The sequence below is a fragment of the Schistocerca gregaria genome, chromosome 6, assembly GCF_023897955.1.
Source record: "Schistocerca gregaria isolate iqSchGreg1 chromosome 6, iqSchGreg1.2, whole genome shotgun sequence".
NCBI classification, from domain to species: domain Eukaryota; kingdom Metazoa; phylum Arthropoda; class Insecta; order Orthoptera; family Acrididae; genus Schistocerca; species Schistocerca gregaria.
The window spans coordinates 70,435,777-70,452,190 of record NC_064925.1 but is presented as its reverse complement, the minus strand read 5'-3'; positions in this window follow the sequence as shown (position 1 = coordinate 70,452,190).

Genomic DNA, 16,414 nt, shown 5'->3' with positions numbered 1-16,414 from the left:
TTCCACTGATCACCGAACTCCCCAGACATGAACATTAATGAGTAAATCTGGGATGTCATGCAACGTGCTGTTCAGAAGAGATCTCCACCAACTTGTACTCTAAAGCGTTTATGGACAGCCCTGCCGGCCCGGGGTGGCCGAGCGGTTCTAGACGCTACTGTCTGGAACCGCGCGACCGCAACGGTCGCAGGTTCGAATCCTGCGTCGGGCATGGATGTGTGTGATGTTCTTAGGTTAGTTAGGTTTAAGTAGTTCTAAGTTCTAGGGGACTGATGACCTCAGAAGTTAAGTCCCATAGTGCTCAGAGCCATTTTTCCGACCACCACTACTTCAGACATTAGTCGAGTCCATGCCACTTTCTGTTGCGGCACTTCTGCGTGCTCGCCGGGCCCTGTATGCTATTAAGCAGGTGTACCAGTTTCTTTGTCTCTTCAGTGTAGATGTGGTCGATATAGAAGTCTTACAGCATGACTGAATTAATTTTAAACAAAAAGTATTTCTTAGATCTTTCTTTCATAATATCTTTGACGAGCACTACGATTTCACCATTACTTTTCTGGGCAGATCAATACATGGTCACTAACTTGATAGGGGTTTTACTGTCGTGTCTTCAAGTATTGACCATCAGATACAGTAACATGTTGAATGTGATCTTGGAAGCAATGGAAGAGATGAGGCGTCACCGAAGGAAGAAGTTTGGCTGGTGTTCCTCTTCTCTTAGCTCTTTTGCTGTCCATTCAGGTATGTGCTCAGCAGAGAAAACTGTCCAGAGTAAACAGGACATCCTTTTACTGCTGCGACGTCTGAGATCAGCACTTGATTTGAAATAAAAGGAAACGGACAAAACGGCACAGAGTTCAGCGGATGTTATAGGAACAACAGGTGATTAGGATGTCATTCAACTGTAAGCTGTAACCTAGCTGTAAAACTAGAAGATGGTGCACCAATGGGAGGATGCATGGCTGCGAGTGAACTAGCATAAGCGGTGGACAGTGAGATCAACCATCTAGCTGTGACGTTGCTCCCACCAGTCGCAGGGATCGAATTAATTCTAATGCACCCATCAGCGTATGGGAGATGGCTCCAAACTTTGTTTGTTCTTGAGGTAGGAAACATCCTTTCGTAATAACTGGGGTAAACAGTTTAAATGTGTGTTGTTCTAATGGAGGAGATACTAGTTTCTGACGAAATGGCACCTCTACATTTATGTTGGTACGTGAAATGTGGTTTTATCTGACGAAGTACTGACCGTGGAATGTGTTCTACAGTTTCTTGTGTTGCATGAGATGTAGCCTAAAGCTTTGACTTTATTGTATCGCAAGGTGACTCACTCATTCTGTTTGTTTTACGTTTATTAGTGATCACTCAACGACACGTTCCTGCAGTAGATTTTTAATACTTCTCTATCGAGAACTCGTAATGGAAACGTTCTCCTCAGTATAAACCTGTAAACGTACCTGCATGGTTTACGATCGTTTTGAAAATTTTTAACTTTTTCTTCTTTGCAGTGTACTCATCTTCATGGAAGTTAGATAGGGAACCTAGGACTTTGATACTGACCAGCTTTGATACACTTATAATCCCATCATCGTCGTCAACAATAACAACAACTACAACAACAGCATCGATTGTCTTCCTGAGGGCTAGCACTGATCAGCTGACAGTGGCCGAGCGGTCAGCTCCACCGCTTCCGCTCTCTCTGGTTCCCCACGTTTGGTACCGACAAAAGTGATCCACTGCATATAACTGAGCCGAATCTCAATTCCGCCAACAACCGTGTGCGTCTTTCTTGTCTCGTTACTCGTCCACTCCACAGGCTGAAAAGCGATTCTACCGCAAGGGAACCATGTGACCGCTCAAAAAATCTGGCCAGAGTGTGCACTATGTGGAATGTGAATGTAGCAGGGAAGCATGGCAATTAGGAAATGGAAGTGTAAAGTCAAATATTTAATGTAGAAGGGGTCAGTGAAGAGAAACCGAAAGATAAATAAGTAGTTTGGTTTGATGATGTCAGTGTAGGATAATATCAACAGCATCAGAAAATGGTATAGCTTGAGTGGGATTCATTATGAATAGGAATATAGGGAAGAGAGTGAATTTGTGTGACCAGTTCAGTGATAGGACTATTCTCATCAAAATCGAAGCGAAAGAAATGCCGCCAGCAGTATCAATACATGGTGAAGTCAAACGCAGAAGACGGCTAGGTAGAGTGAATCTAAAGGCAGCGAACATGAAAGTCATTATGCAAGGCGATATAACAGTTTTATGATCATGGGGGATTGGAACTCTACAATTCTGGCTCTGAGCAGAATGGGACTCAACTGCTGTGGTCATCAGTCCCCTAGAACTACTTAAACCTATCCAACCTAAGGACATCACACACATCCATGCCCAAGGCAGGATTCGAACCTGCGACCGTAGCAGTCGCACGGTTCCGGACTGCGCGCCTAGAACCGCGAGACCACCGCGGCCAGCATAGAAAATGGAACTGAAGACGAAGTTACTAGAGGATAGTGACTCGACAATAGGTTTGAGCAAGGAAAAAAGTTAATTAGGTACTACAATAAACATAATAGAGCAATGGAAAATCCACTTTTCAATAATTACGAGAAGTAAGATGGAAGAGGCGTAGAGACACTGGAAGATACCTGCTGGATTTCAACATAGCGAGTCAGAGGCTACAAATCGTATGCTGGAATTCAAGGAGCAGATATGGACTATGATCATAATTTTGTAGTGATGAAGTGCAGGTAGAAGCATAAGAAAAATTCCAGAAAGATTCGACGTTAAAGTAAGTGGGATGCTGAAGTACTTTCAAGGGAACCTCCCTATCGCACCCCTCTCAGATTTAGTTATAAGTTGGCACAGTGGATAGGCCTTGAAAAACTGAACACAGATCAATCGAGAAACCAAGAAGAAGTTGCGTGGAACAATGAAAAAATAAGCAAAATATACAAACTGATTAGTCCATGCGCAAGGATAATGTGAGCTCAGGAGCTGCAGAACAAGAGATACTTGTTTCAAGTCTTCCCTCGAGTGAAAAGATTACTTTCTTTACTTTCGCAAAGTTATGATCTGTCCGTTCGTTCATTGACGTCTCTGAATATTGTAATAAGTGTAGCGCCTGTGTGTTGCGACGGCACCGAAAACCGTGCGATTAGTAGACGAAAGGACGTGCTTCTCCAATGGGAACCGAAAACATTTTATCGGAAGGTCATAGGTCAACCGATTCCTCACAGGAAAACACGTCTGATATATTCTATACGACACTGCTGACGGCATGTGCGTCACATGACAGCAATATGTTGTCGACCCACCTAACTTGTACACTTGGCGAATGGGTAGAAAGATTCTTCTACCTTGCCCGATGTAGGTTTTCTTGTGGATGTGATAATCACTCCCAAAAAAGTGATGAAAACATAAGAGTTTGTCACATAAACTGCAACAAATGAATGTAACAGTTTCACAGTCGCACAGTTTTTCCTGTGCTCTGTCAGAACATATGTTTTTAACGTTTTCAAATATTTCCGTTTGTAAACCGTCAAATCCTGCACATGTCCCAGCAATTCTGAACATGTCCTGGAATTTTGGAGAGCGAAGTTGATTATATGTGAGTGCCTGAACTTTGATAATTGACACACGATCACGTAAACAATACTGCTCTGTGTACCTGTGCAGCTTCGCGAAATCATAGAATCTTTTCACAAAGTATTTCACTTGCCGAAAACCAAACACATCTAACGGTTGCACAAGAGGTATACAACCTGGAGGAATGGTAACCACGTCTACTCCCACACTAAAATTGTACAATGCCTGATACGTCTGTCCTGTATAGGCTGTATAAAAAATTAAACTTTTTACTCGAGGGAAGCCTTGAATCAGTAACCTCTCGTTCCGCAGCTGCTCACGCTATCCACAGGACCACGGCGCCCCTTGCTTGATCTTACGCATGGACTACTCAGTTTTTATATTTTGCTTATTTTTTTCATAGCTCCACACAATTTCTTCCTGTTTTCTCGATTGATCTGTGTTCAGTTTTTCGAGGCCTAAGCACTGTGCCAACTTATAACTAAATCTGAGGGGGGTGAGATGGGGTGGTTCCCTTGTTAGGAACGATGATAAGCGTAATGATCAAACTACTACGGATTCCCCAGACAAAAGCTGTGTACTGGTGTAATAAGGAGAACCAACATAATTAACAGTTAAGAAGTCATTAAAATATGAGAGGCTGAGAAGGAAGACAGTCACAGATTTAATGATCACTGGTTGGTGGTGACGTTTATGTAACATCTATACAAGACCGAAAACAAAATGACATGCAACCCAACGAATGAGGATGGGCTCCCAGATCACAACAAACGCTGTAGCGTATAAAAATTAACTGCACGCAGACGAACGTAAATTGAAACGCTTTTAAATGTGGGGTAAAGCAATTTACCAGGTGTCCAATTACTACAGAAGCAAATTATATCAAATGTCCTCACATAAAAAAGTTACGAAACAAATTAATCCGTTTAAACCATTCAGAAAATTCTTTTTCCACCCTTTGGCTGTGGCGATACAAAACCATTAAAGGTGAAATGTATAACTCTGCGTTCAAGTGTTAACTGCGCGTGCAAAACTTCGGTTCTTCCCGTTGTTAACCGTCATCGTTCCTTAAGCGTAAACGACTGCAATATCGAAGTGAACTTAACTGAAAAGAAAAGAGCAATCTCATCCAAAAATCTTTCTCTTACTTTTGCTCCCATATTATTGCGTGGCAAACGTATTCCAAATTTTTCACATTTTTTGCAACATAATCTTTGGATTTGGTATCTGGTTAGTTGGTTCACATCGCTCGTCATCTAACGAAATTTTAATGTGAACTGGGAATAATCGATACTATAAAAAGTAAACTACGTAGATGATGTCGAACACGTCACAGCGCGCTCAAATTTGGAGTACTAAGGGCAGTATGTATAGTGCATCGCTAATCTACTCAATATTTTACACAGTTACTACGTAATTCATTTGGAAGTATACGATAATTTATTTTGCAATGTTTCTTTCTCGCTTGACAAAGTATAGTTTCTGATAACCCTTTTGCTATTTTAAAAGACGTCAAGAAACAGCAAGATCTGTTTTGGCTTAATATGATCTCACGTTTATTCATATAAGTATTTTTCTTCGATAACTAATAATAAATCTAGAAATATTTTTCGGAAAATATTTCTTTAACACTCAAAGAAATAACTGTATTTTAACACGTGTCAAACGAACACAACCAATGTCGACAGAGATATATGTTTCCAGGATTAATTAGGGCCACCACTTGCAAAAAAAAAAAATATTATTTTTACCGGTTTCAACAAATTAATTTGTTATCTTCGGAAAATTTATTTGCAACTGATGATGAAATTTATCCTTAAAAAATAATACTACAGTTGCTGAAAATTTAAACTCCTTCTTCTTCTTTCTTCTTCTTCTTCTTTATCGTCGCCTTGTCCCACGTCACGTAGGGTCGGCGTTGCTTTTCTGGATCCTTCTCCTCCACAGTACTCTATCCATTGTCTCTTCCTTCTTCCATCCTTTCTCCGTTAGGTCCCTGGATATCTTATCCTTCCACCTCATCTTCAGTCTTCCTCTCATTCTCGCTTCTTCCATCTTTATATCTTCAACTCTGTATCTTTTTCCCCGAGGGGTCCCACTTTCACAGCTCCTCTAATAAATTCATTTCTAATCCTGTCTTTCCTTGTTACTCCACACACACACCTCAGCATCCTCATTTCTGCCACTTCCATCTTCCTTTCCTGGGCTACTGTGGTTGGCCATGTCCCTGCCCTGTATATCGTAGCAGGCCTTACCACCGACTTGTACACTTTCCCTTTCAACTCAATGCTCACCTTCTTGTCACGCAACACTCGACTCATTTTCCCCCAGTTGTTCCAACCTCAATTTATTCGGTGTTGCATCTCGCTTTCCAGTCCTCCGTCTCTCTGTATGTACGACCCCAGGTATTTAAATTTGCAGACCGATTTCAGATCATCATCCTGGATCTTGCAAGACGTCATCTGCACATCGTTCAGTGATAAATATTCTGACTTTGTCATGCTAATTTTCATCCCTCTTTCTTCTAGTACCTTCCTCCAATCCTTCAGCATTTACTCTGGCCTGTCGATACTCTGCTCACAAAGAACCCATCATTCGCAAACATGATATTCCGCGGCACTTCTTTCTTCACATCTTTCACCAGCACATCCATAATCAGGTCATAGAGGTAGGAACTAAGCGCAGACCCATGATGAAACATTACTTTTACTGCATATACAGGGTGTTACAATAAGGTACGGCCAGACCTTCAGGAAACATTCCTCACACACAAATAAAGAAAAGATGATATGTGGACATGTGTCCGGAAACGCTTAATTTCCATGTTAGACCTCATTTTAGTTTCGTCAATAGTCCGCAGTTCGTGGTCGTGCGGTAGCGTTCTCGCTTCCCGCGCCCGTGTTCCCGGGTTCGATTCCCGGCGGGGTCAGGGATTTTCTCTGCCTCGTGATGACTGGGTGTTGTGTGATGTCCTTAGGTTAGTTAGGTTTAAGTAGTTCTAAGTTCTAGGGGACTGATGACCATAGATGTTAAGTCCCATAGTGCTCAGAGCCATTTGAGTTTCTTCAATATGTACTGTACTTCCTCGATTCACCGCCAGTTGGCCCAATTGAAGGAAGGTAATGTTGACTTCGGTGCTTGTGTTGACATGCGACTCATTGCTCTACAGTACCAGCATCAAGCACATCAGTACGTAGCATCAACAGGTTAGTGTTCATCTCGAACGTGGTTTTGCAGTCAGTGCAATGTTTTCAAACGCGGTGTTGGCAGATGTCCATTTGATGAATGGATTAGCACGGGGCAATAGCCGTGGCGCGGTACGTTTGTATCGAGACAGATTTCCAGAACGAAGGTGTCCCGACAGGAAGACGTTCGAAGCATTTGATCGGCGTCTTAGGGAGCACGGAACATTCCAGCCTATAACTCGCGATGGGGAAGACCTAGAACGACGAGGACACCTGCAATGGACGAGGCAATTCTTCGTGCAGTTGACGATAACCCTAATGTCAGCGTCATAGAAGTTGCTGCTGTACAAGGTAACATTGACCACGTCACTGTATGGAGAATGCTACGGGAGAACCAGTTGTTTCCGTACCATGTACAGCGTGTGCAGGCACTATCAGCAGCTGATTGGCCTCCACGGGTACACTTCTGCGAATGGTTCATCTAACAATGTGTCAATCCTCATTTCAGTGCAATTGTTCTCTTTACGGATGAGGCTTCATTCCAACGTGATCAAATTGTAAATTTTCGCAATCAACATGTGTGGGCTGACGAGAATCCGCTCGCAGTTGTGCAATCACGTCATCAACACAGATTTTCTGTAAACGTTTGGGCAGGCATTGTTGGTGATGTCTTGATTGGGCCCCATGTTCTTTCACCTACGCTTAATGGAGCACGTAATCATGATTTCAGATGTGCTGCTAGAACATGTTCCTTTACAAGTACGACACAAAATGTGGTTGATGCACGATGGAGCTTCTGCACATTTCAGTCGAAGTGTTCGTACGCTTCTCAGCAACAGATTCGGTGACCGATGGATTGGTAGACGTGGACCAATTCCATGGCCTCCACGCTCTCCTGACCTCAACTCTCTTGACTTTCATTTATGGGCGCATTTGAAAGCACTTGTCTACGCAACCCCAGTACCAAATGTAAAGACTCTTCGTGCTCGTATTGTGGACGGCTGTGATACAATACGCCATTCTCCAGGGCTGCATCAGCGCATCAGGGATTCCATGCGATGGAGGGTGGTTGCACGGTAACGGAGGACATTTTGAACATTTCTTGTAACAAAGTGTTTGAAGTCACGCTGGTACGTTCTGTTGGTGTGTGTTTCCATTCCATGATTAAAGTGATTTGAAGAGAAGTAATAAAAGACACATGTACACATAACATATTTTCTTTCTTTGCGTGTGAGGAATGTTTCCTGAAAGTTTGGCCCTACCTTTTTGTAACCCTGTTGACTTTCATTTATGGGGGCATTTCAAAGCTCTCTTCTACGCAACCCCGGTACCAAATGTAGAGACTCTTCGTGCTCGTATTGGGGACAGCTGTGATACAATACGCCATTCTCCAGGACTGCATCAACGCATCAGGGATTCCATGCGATGGAGGGTGGTTGCACGGTAACGGAGGACATTTTGAACATTTCCTGTAACAAAGTGTTTGAAGTCACACTGGTACGTTCTGTTGCTGTGTGTTTCCGTTCGATGTTTAATGATATTTGAAGAGAAGTAATAAAATGAGCTCTAACATGGAAAGTAAGCGTTTCCGGACATATGCTTCACTATATACATCAACAAGATCACATTCCACAAGAAACCTGAGACGGTTGTGAGTCTGTGTAAGTAAGTAACTGCCCTCTATTTTCGGAGGTGCAGGGTTCAAACTCTAATACAACCAATTAAATTAAGGTTTATCTTGGGTTCCCTCAGTTATTCCTTGCGAAATATTACTGAAAATCAACGTATTTTTTAATTCTATTTGTTGACCTTAACTAGCGCAATAAATGCACGTAATTCACACATGAAATAAACAAATTCGATGGATTTGCGAATTTGTTGGTAATAATTACTGTTACTGAAAGACACACACACACACACACACACACACACACACACACACACACACACACTCAAACCTGAAAAAGATAACCACAGAGTAATGCCATCAATCTACAACTGCGATCCATTTGATTGTTTTAATTTTAGCTCCAGAGCTACTTTCATAAAATATCACAATTTGTCTGGTTAATCTAATCGATTCCATTCTTTTAGTATGCCCATAGAATTTTAGCCTCGTTTTCCCCACATGCGAATAAAAATTGATATACTTTTCAATTTTCTTATTCGCTCTTAGTCTGTATGTTTCTTCTTCAGTATAATTTAGTCCTAATATTCTGATTCATTTCCCTTCTCTCTATTGGATTTTTTCAGTGCGACTCTTTCAGTTCAAAACGACTGTTTCAGCTACGCAATGAGAATCTGGTCTGATGACTGTGTTGCAGTGTCTCAAATTTGTGTATTCTGAGATGCATTTTTGTTTACAAATGTAGTTTGTAAGTCGGAACTCTGTTTCCGTTTTGTGACAACGAATTTCGAAACCGGTCATTTCCAGGCCTACCTGTTGAACCATGTCGCCTAAATATTTGAACTCTCTCGACTTTCCGAATTTGATGTTTAGAATTTTGGGTGCCAACTTATTGCTACGAGTTTATTTTGATGTTCCAACGGCATTTGGATAGATACTTCTTCTGCTGTTTCTTTAAGAATTTCAGCTTTTTGAACTGTTTGAATGTCCTGACAGTCAGTCTGTATGGTCAGTGTGTGTATTCGGTCAAACTGTATAGAAATGAGCAGAAAAATTTATTCTGTATAAAAATAAATAAAACTCCGTGTGGCTAGGTACTCCCGTCGGGTAGATCGTTCGCCTGGTGCAAGTCTTTCGAGTTGACGCCACTTCGGTGAGTTGCTTGTCGATGGAGATGAAATGATGATGATAAGGACATCACAACACCCAGTCCGTGAGTGTGGAAATTCTCCGATCCAACCGGAAATCGAACCCGGGCCGTTAGGTATGACATTTCGCCGCGCTGACCACTCAGCTACCACGGGCGGACATCCTGTATACAGATGTTCCTCAACGAAGGAAACCACGGATGGTTCCATCATTCAGTAGCCGCACCAGACCTAAGGTAAATGACATAGGAAATTTTGCTAGTGGTACTGTAAAACACCTTAAATATTTGAAATTTGATGAGAGTTTGAGCTTCTGTGACGTGACTGCGAAGTTCTAGACAAAATCTGCGAGCGAATTAGCTCCACAATTCACCGTCATCCACTGCGTATCGCCCGAGCTGAAATATGTTTCCTGTGATTGAACACGAACACAAGTCACATCCATGTACTAATAAGGACGAAGAACTGGTTGACACAACCGTCATCCCACGTCACTAACAATTATCTGTAGTAGCATTCCAACAATATTACCCAGAACAAAATAGCGTTCTCGATTAAAGTCAGCGTGGGTTCCGGAAGTAAGATCATGTCAAACTTAACTTGTTTGTCACAAATGAAATCGTTAGAGTCATGTTTAGAGAGGTTGATTCGGTGTTACTTGAATTTCGAAAAGCTTTTGATTCTTCTTAGGGGAGAGGTACTGTAAAGGAAAGAACTGTAGTAGCGTGGAACACAGCCAAGAACTGTAGCCGGCCTGTGCGGCCGATCGGTTCTAAGCGCTTCAGTCTGTAACCTCGCGACTGCTACGGTCGCAGGTTCGAATCCTGCCTCGGGTATGGATGTGTGTGAGGTCCTTAGGGTAGTTAGGTTTAAGTAGTTCTAAGTCCTAGGGGACTGATGACCTCAGATGTTAAGTCCCATAGTGCTCAGAGCCATTTGAACCATTTTGAACCAGAACTGTAACTGGGCAACAGCCACAGTATGCCAGCCGTCAACGCTTCAGCCTACATAACAATTTCAGCAGAAGCCACTGCTTCCGTGCCGACCACTTCTGCAAACAGCCTGGTACAGTGACCAACTGCCACGCGACAACAGCCAGAAGCTGGACCCCGGTCATCAGCGTCTGTTCCGCGTGTTTCCAAGTCACTGATAAACCTGGTTATTTCCGCGAATTCGGCCTAGGGTAACGGTATTTAAACCATCATGTGCAGCCCATCATTGTCAACCAGCTGGACAACGTAACTGTGCCTAGTCTGTATTAACCTCAGAGTCTTTGCCGTAACTATGTCACCGCCACCACTGCGAACCAGAGTTCACTCCATGATCGCCCAGGCATCTGGCAGCCAATATTCTGCTGCCATCTCAACGAGACTACTAGCTGATATACTTGCATATCTCTCGTGGCCGGTTTGTGAACAGACGACTTACCGGCATTGCACTGTGGCCATCTCCATACCTGCCTTCAGTCCAGTGTGGAATGAGCAGCTACAACTTCAAGAGGAGCATCATCAACTAAGCGAAGCATTTGACCTATGAGGTGGCCTCATGCGATGTCCGTGAAACCTACAATATCAAGTAGAAAACTCACAGTGCTAGAGTGGACCGTTACGTAGTAACAACACCCAACGTGTTGATACAAGGAGTGAGCTCGATTCTCCAAACACACGCATTATAATATGGGATCAGAAAATAGTACTACATAAATTGCCAGAAGGTACTGATAGGATATTAGAAAAACTACATGGTTATGTTGCGAAAGTTTTGTGTAGCATAGCGGGAATGTTGTTGTAGGCAAAACGCCAATGAAATGGAGTACAGATAGTGGAAACTGTGAAACTTCCTTATTTAAATGAGTGTGTCTGTACTTAAATTGCTGAATGACTGAGACTGGCTGCTAAAAAAAAAAAATAACATGACTTCAAATAATTAATTCAAAAGAATAGCCGTGACAAAAAAAATAACATGACTTCAAATAATTAATTCAAAAGAATAGCCGTGACTAAAAAGAAATCCTAGCAATAACATATAGATTTAATTAAGCACTTATCTCTTCATTACGCGAACTACTACAATACAGCAAGCGTCAATATTGCCAGATAAATAAAAGATTCTAACTACTAAAGCCACTAACTACTAATAGGCATGTGGTTATCAAAGGAAAGATTTTGTTGCAAACCAAATAATGTATTTTTTTTACCTTAATAATGTGACATATAGTTCAGACACGAATATACAGGGTTAGACTTGGAGACTGAATATTATTCATGATTATATACCTCTGTACTAGATGTCAACGACGATTTACAGTGTGTCCAGAAAAGGAATCCCTAATTTCAAAATTAAATATCTCGAAAACAAAGATCGATAGAGGAATGCAGTAAACGGTATGTTTATTGTGAAAGCTGTAAGAAGTTTATACAGCAGTTTGAAATAATAGTTACAAAAGCTGCCAACAGATGGCGCTGTAATCGTCATACGTAATGCCTAGTATAAATAGTGATCCGAAACCCAGAGCGATCAGTTCCACTATTGAAACGTGAAAGGAGGTTAGCGTACCGAAGGAAGAGATTAAAACCATGTACTCCATTTAACAATGCGTTTTTCTGATGCTGGAGTACCACAGGTTAGAAGAGAACAAGGCGAAGTTTTCAAGCACGATTTAATGTTCCAAAAGGACCCGACGCGAAAACCATTCGTACGCTCTTCGCAAAATTTCAACGAACAGGCAGCGTAACTGATGATCTAGTGGGGCATGTTGGCCGCAAGCAAACCGCAGTTACGCCTGAAAATATCGCCACAGTTTCTGGAATTAATCAGCGAAATCCAATGTCATCCGTCCGTAGAAGTGCATCTGAGACTGGTTCGAAGCGTTCCAGCACGCAGAAAATACTGAGAAAGAGCCACGTTTCCATTCAAAATTGAAACGCACCAGGCCATACCCGTACGAACTGTGCAACAAAGGGTTGCCTTTGCTAATCAGATGCTCACAATGACTGATAGTGAAGGATTTGATGTTGGCTGCATCTGGTTTTCAGATGAAGCATACTTCCACCTGAATGGATACGTGAATAAGCAGAACTGGCGATTTTGCGGTCCCGAAAAGTCATATTGGTGTGAAGCGGAACCCCTGTATTCTCCTAAAGTTACTGTGTGGGCTGCAATATGCAGCAGAGGCATTATTGGCCCTTTTTTCATTCGAGAAACGTTCTCTGGTGCACGTTACGTTGCAATTTTGGAACAATTTGTCGCCACACAGCAAGCGTTAGAGGATCGACTAGGTACTGAATGGTTTATGCAAGATGGAACCCGACCACATCGGACCGAACAAGTGTTTCGCTTTCTTGAGGAATACTTCAGGAATCGAGTCATTGCTTTGGAATATCCCAAATTTACTGGTGCAGGCATCGATTGGCCTCCATATTCGCTGGATTTGACTCCCTATGACTTTTTTTTTGTGGGGCACAGCGAAAGTCATGGTCTACGCTGGACGAGCTTTAATGGGCGATGTCTGTGGCATGTGAATCCATTTCGGTTGAGACACTACGAAATGTGATGGCGAATTCATTATTCGTGTGCACCACCTCTGTAGTGCCAATGGTGAACATTTTGAAAACATTGTGATGTGATTGATTGGAAAGATTATTTTCATACCATTATTTCACTTGTGTATGCTGTTATGAGCTGTACAGCATACAGCGCCATCTGTTAGTACCTTTTGTAAGTATTATTTCATACTGCTCTATACACTTCTTAAAGCTTTCACAATAAACATACCGTTTACTGCATTCCTCTATCGATCTGTGTTTTCGAGATATTTAATTCTGAAATCAGGGAGTCCTTTTCTGGACACCCTGCAAATCGTCGTTGATATCTAGTACAGAGGTATATAACCATGAATAATATTCAATCTCCAAGTCGAACATGTACAAATCGTTACGCTATGCTAACACTTCAGACCTCTATTCTCCATAAATGCTAACTTCTCACACCTAACATCCATCACTGCTGGCTGTTCACCTCCAACTGCCCAACAGTACTTCCATCACTGCTGGCGACTGACTTCCAACTGCCCAACACTACCGGCAATTAACTTCCAACAACGAGTCCAACCAGCCACAGAGTCTCTTACAAAGAAAGCGCAGTCAGAGATCCAATTAAAAGCGCTACACAGTGCTGCCAATACAGAAAGAGACCACTTACAACTGCTACTTCATGTCAAATCGTAGAATGCAAAATTATTCACTGTGACGAAGTTGCACAACATCCTAAATTTTTGTGAATGTGTAGTTGTGAGTTCCAGCGTCATAATAGATTTAGAAACTATTGAATTAAAAGAAGAATAGAAGGCAGATTGAGTGATCGAAGAGGACAGTCAATGGGGAAATATAGAAGTAGCTTTATTAAATTACGGTGCTTCCTGACAGTTGAAAACTTTGTGCCAGCTCAGGATTCGAGCTTTGGATCTTTGTTTCTGAAGGCAAATGTTCTGCCATCTGCACTCAAGCATAACTAGCCCCGCTCCATGCCTTAAACAAACTACCTTCATGAAGAGCTACGCTGAAACTGATTGCTGGATAATGTAAGAATGAGTGTTCGGTGGCACATTAATTTTTTTTATTATGTCTCAGGAGAATTTACAGATAAAATTACTGAAAATGGTAATCAAGGTGGAACAATGAAATTAACAAATTTGTACATGTAAAGAGAAATGCATATGATAGCTCATATTCTCACTTGAAAAATAATTATCCATTGCATCTCTGTTTTTTATTGCTAATACATTTATTCTTCTTTCATCCAAGTTCGTGACAGATTAAAATCATTTCACAGGAAAATACCTTCAATTTGGTGCCACCTTCAGCACAGTATGCTTTAGTTGTATCAGTAGCATAATCCAGTTCCACATTCATGGCTCACTGGATTACGCTCTACAATATATGAACAGACATAGTTGCTGAACGTTTCATAAATGCAATTATTAGTGCAGACAAAAAAAAATGCTGTGTATGTGGTTGTCTGTGTCTAGGTTTAAAATGAAAGTAACATTTAGTACAGTGTTTACTTACTGACTTTGCGTAGTGCACCACAACGGAGTTGACCATGGTGCAGCATAGCACACTGCAGACGAACGTCAACATGCAACGCTTATTTAGTAAGTATTGGAAAGAGATATGGCTCTTGTTCGAGTATTATAATCAATTTAGATATGTGGGGTACATCTCGTATGCAGTAATGTATGACCTATAGTGCACAAGACATAGACTGGCCAGTGACAACAATCTTCGCTTTAACTTTTCAAAATATGTGCAGTCGGGAAACAATGAAAAGAAAACCTATACATTATCAACTCATAATCAACAAAATATATGAAATACCGGTTTTATCGATTAATTTAACTAGTACAGAGAATGAGGAAGTACACGAGTGAATTTAAAAACCATTGCATTTAAGTTTTTTACGCAAAACGTAAAAGCTTTGCTGAAAAGCTAAACAGTTTCTCCACGCAGTGTGTCGTATGACACACCGGGAGTGACAAGAAGAACCAGATTTCGAGTCATCAGATGTGCCATGAAACAAAATTTCTGTGCAAATAGAACAAAGTTGTATGTGGATACAACTCTGTTTCATTTACATAAAAAAACATTTTTTGTGTCGCATCTGATTACTCGAAATCTGGTTGTCCTCGCCTCTCCCCGTGTGTCATACGACAGACTGCGTGGAGAAACAACCACTCCACGTTGTATCAGGAGGCATGATAGAGATACGTGAGAAGGTTGTAACACTGTCACGCCAGTGTGAACGAGTTAAGCTGGTTCAACTATGTTACTACACTACTGGCCATTAACATTGCTACACCAAGAAGAAATGCAAATGATAAACGGGTATTCATTGGACAAATATATTATGCTAGAACTGACATGTGATTGTATTTTCGCGCAATTTGGGTGCATATATCCTGAGAAATCAGTGTCCAGAATAGGCACCTCTGGCCGGAATAACGGTCTTGATACACCTGGGCACCGAGTCAAAAAGAGTTTGGGTGGCGTTTATAGGTACAGCTGCCCATGCAGCTTGAAAACGGTACCACAGTTAATCAAGAGTAGTGACTGGCGTATTGTGACGAACCAGTTGCTCGTCCACCATTGACCAGACGTTTTCAATAGGTGAGAGATCTGGAGAATCTGCTGGCCTGGTCAGCGGTCGAACATTTTCTGTATCCAGAAAGGTCCGTACAAGATATGCAACATACGATCGTGCATAATCTTGCTGAAATGTAGGGTTTCTCAGGGATAGAACGTAGGGTAGAGCCACGGGTCGTAACACATCTGAAATGTAACGTCCACTGTTCAAAGTACCGTCAGTGCGAAAAAGAGGCGATCGAGACGTGTAGCCAATGGCACTCCATACCATCACGCAGGATGATGATACGCCAGTATGGGGATTACGAATACACGCTTCCAATGTGCGTTCACCGCGACGTCGCCAAACACGGATGCGACCATCGTGATGCTGTAAACAGAACCTGGATTCATCCGAAAAAATGACGTTTTGCCATTCGTGCACCCAGGTTCGTCGTCGAGTACACCATCGCAGGCTCTCCTATCTGTGATGCAGCGTCAAGGGTAACCGCAGCCATGGTCTCCGAGCTGATAGTCCATCCTGCTGCAAACGTCGGCAGACTGTTCGTGCAGATGCTTGTTGTCTTGCAAACGTCCCCATCTGTTGACTCTGGGATCGAGACGTGGCTGCACGATCCGTTACGGCCATGCGGATAAGATGCCTGTCATCTCGACTGCTAGTGATCCGAGGCCGTTGGGATCCAGCAAGGCGTTCCGTATTACCGTCGTGAACCAACCGATTCCATA